This window comes from Lithobates pipiens, unplaced genomic scaffold (assembly GCF_037356315.1).
Source record: "Lithobates pipiens isolate NorthernLeopardFrog02 unplaced genomic scaffold, aLitPip1_a1.2 Scaffold_13, whole genome shotgun sequence".
Classification (NCBI taxonomy): Eukaryota; Metazoa; Chordata; class Amphibia; order Anura; family Ranidae; genus Lithobates; species Lithobates pipiens.
The window spans coordinates 194,349,033-194,352,898 of NW_027507718.1; positions in this window are offsets into that span (position 1 = coordinate 194,349,033).

Sequence of the window (3,866 nt, forward strand, 5' to 3'; positions counted from 1 at the left end):
AAAGTTTTGGCATAGCTAAAGGAGATTGTACCATCAGATTGTGTAATGTTTGGCCAAATTTCATTTGAGGCTTGTGTAGTAAACACAAATGTCATCCAGATCATTCAACATCATTGTTAATATGGGGAGGGAATATTTTTATTAATTTCTTTAGACAATCAGTTGTGGGGTGGAAGGGGGCTGTTAAAAAACAGCAGTTGAGCTGCAAAAGCAGCAGACAAAGGCATGGTCTGCTTTGTGGCTAAGCAAAAGAGCGTGGAGAGGGGGAGGAGGAACTAGAGAGGGGTAAGAGCAGGGGGGGGGGGGGTGGGGGACGAGTGGGAAGCGAGAGACAACAGGGGAGAAAGAGAGAAAGGGGGAGAGGGAGGAGGATCTAAAGAGAAATGGGTGTTGGAGAAAGGGATGAGCGGGGAGGGAGAGGGGAGAGGTGGAACAGAAGTGAGGGGGGTGAGAGAGAGGGAGGAGTAGACAGGAGTGGAGGGGGATGAAGTGGGGGGAGAGAGAGGGGAAGAGAGATAGAGGGGGGAGAGAAGGGAGAGGTTGGACAGAGGTGGGTGGGAGAGGGGGGAGGAGACAGGAGAAGAGGGGGGGAGAGAGAGGGGGAGAGAGGGGAAGAGAGAGAGAGAGGGGGGAGAAGGGAGAGGTTGGACAGAGGTGGGGGAGAGAGAGAGAGGAGAGGAGACAAAGGAGGGGGATGAAGTGGGGGGAGAGAGAGGGGAAGAGAGAGAGGGGGGAGAGAAGGGAGAGGTTGGACAGAGGTGTGGGGGAGAGAGAGAGGGGGGTGGAGACAGTTAAAGGGGGGAGAGGAGGCTGAAGTGGGGGGGAAAGGGGAAGAGAGAGAGGGGGGGAGAGGTTGGACAGAGATGAGGGGGGAGAGAGAGGGGGAGTAGACAGGAGAAGGGGGGATGAACTAGGAAAAGAGAGGGGGGAGTGAGAGAGAGGGGGATTAAGCAAGAGCAGAGAGGAGTGAAAGGGGGGACGAGAGAAGAGAGAGAGAGAGAGAGAGAGAGAGAGAGAGAGAGATAGGAGGAGAGATGGGGGGAGGGGTTAGGGAGATGGAGGGGAGAGAGAGAAATGGTAAAAAAAGAGGGGTGGAGCAGAGAGTGGCGCTGATGTCACAGCAGCTCTCTGCAGCATTAATCCAGGGATAGGAACAATACATTGGTCTCTCTGCAGCGCTGCAAAACATGTTGGTGATATAAAAAATTATTACAAAAATAGCTATAGTGGTACCTTGATGCAAGAAGGGGATAGACAAAGATTTGGCCCCTTTTACAATGGTTTAGAGCTGTCAATAGGAAGTGCTTATAAGGCCACAGTATTTTCTTTAAGCTAAAGTTCAAACTGACAGTTAAATACACATCAGAAATATTTACACGTGAATGGTGTACCTAATGAAAGATCTCTAATTCTTTTAAAGAGGACCTTCCAATCCCCTGCAAGAAAATGGCAATAATTTATAATACATCATACATAAACAAGTAGACTTACCCATGTCCACACTTTCTTTCTCTTGGTTCTCCTTCCAGGGTGCCTCTATGCAACTGAAAATGATGACAGACTGCAAGTATACAAAGGCTGAACGCTTTACCAAGTGGTGCCGACATTTAGGGCCCTGCGTGTTCCAAAACCTTCATCCCTGAACACACAGGGCTCTAAATGCTGGTACCACTCAGTACAACAAGATTTAGACGTTTCTGCTACATTTTTGTAAAAATATATTCAATGGGTCAGCCCACCCAAAATTTATATTTTATAATATAGTTGGAGTTACTCTTTGATTTTGTGTATATCATGAAGACTATGGTAGCAAGATCTGCCTGCAATAGTTCTCTGTGGTTTTTCTTTCGGGTCTTACTGCTCCGCTGATGCAATATGCTATATCTTCCTCAGTTCAGTACTGGACCCACAAGATTACTTCGCAGGTCCCTGAACAGCTTGCTTATGCACCCTACTGCAGGAAGACCATTCATTTTTACTTATTATCTATAACCTGCACTTCTTGAATTTTGCAAAATGTACCAGTAGTTAATCCTATACACATAAATATCTCCTGTAATTTCCCTAAAAAATATACTGATATTCAGGGGTGTAACTAGGAATTACAAGCTCAGTAGCAAAGATGTTTGGTAGGTGGCCTACAATACAGCAAATTTATACCTCTGAACATTGCTGGTCAAAGGTGGACAGCATAAAATTTACCTGTTGTTATGCTGGCCATACACCAGAGGAAAAATTGTCCGAGTGTGCTTTCGAAAAAACGAACATACGTACGTGAGAGCAAATGATCACGCCATCAGGTAATGACCGATTTTCGAACAATATGAACATCAATTTATCATTTTTTGTGCGGTTTTTGCATATAAAAAGGAAGTGACAAAATGTATTTGACCTCTGCACCCTTGCTTCCTGTAGTTTATGTATATGCCCAGAGGAGCAATGTGCGTTCGTCAGAACAAACCTTGTGCATAGTGAGCATCTCTACTGCATCACCTACATCAGCACCACCTTCAATATGGATGTGGATGAGAGGACCATTGCCATAGTAATGCTTGGAGTGATGGCTATACAGCAAGCAGAGGAGCCCAGAAGCAAAAGGCGAAGGTTATGGAGTAAAGAGTGGCTGAAGAACCGTGATAACTTCTCTCATATGAGATTGGTTAAAGATCTCAAGGAAAAGTGATAAAAGAGTGCTTTTATTTTTAGTAAATTTTATGGGTGGAACTCCGCTTTAAGATTTTATTAATAAGCTGAATGAGTAATGGTTCCATTAATTGTTTTTGGTCTTCTGACAAGGAAAATTCATAGATAATTAAGCCTAAAAATGTTTTCAACATATATTTTTATCTTTTACAGCTACGGCATCTGTGGAGGAATGGAAAGCAACAGCTAAACAATTTAATAACTATTGGAATTTCCCCAACTGTGGTGGTGCCATAGAAGGGAAGCATGTTCACATAAAGCCCCCAGCAAAATCTGTCTCCTTCTATTTTAATTACCAAGGCTACTTTAGCATCGTCCTAATGGCAATCGTGAATGCAAAGTATGATTTTATCTTTGTGGACATTGGCAAAAAATTCAGATGGGGGAATAATTGAGAAAACTGCATTCTCATTGTTTAAAAAATGGACTTCTGAATCTACCATCCCAAGAGGACACAGTGGAAGGACTAAACTTCATATTTGTTGCAGATGATGCATTTGCATGATCCTACCATGTGTTGAAACCATTTGCCCTTAAAAACCTTACACCTGATCAAAAAATCTTTAATTACAGGTTATCTCATGCTAGACGAGTTGTAGAAAATGCATTTGGTATTATGGCCAACCGCTTTCGTATATTCCATACAGCAATAAATGTAGTCCCCCCCCAAAAAATTTACTCTATAGTTCATTGTTGCTGTGTGTTGCATAATTTCTTAAGGTGTACTATCTTCATCTACATGCCACAATCCATGGTGGATCGGCGAGATACTCTGTCTGGGGATGTCATGCCTTGTGAGTGGCGTAATGATATAATGATACTGAAGGGTTTTTAAACCTAGGCCATGTCCCACCATGTCTCTCTAGTCAACTAGCCCGTCAGAATCGCCTGGATTATATGCAATATTTTCGGGGTCATGGAGCAGTGGCAAAACAACCTCTAAATGGTATATGTAAATTTGATTGTCTGCATTTAGCGATTATTTCAGTACTAACCACGGGTGTCACATTATTTTTGTCTTAAGAAATCAAATGTACAAAGGTACTGTTAACTTTTGGCTTTAAATTTTGATGTGTAGTGTAATTTTCTATGTATTATCTTTAATCTAGATTTTCTTATCTGTACAGATAAAAGTGTATAATAACAACCTATATGATTACTTA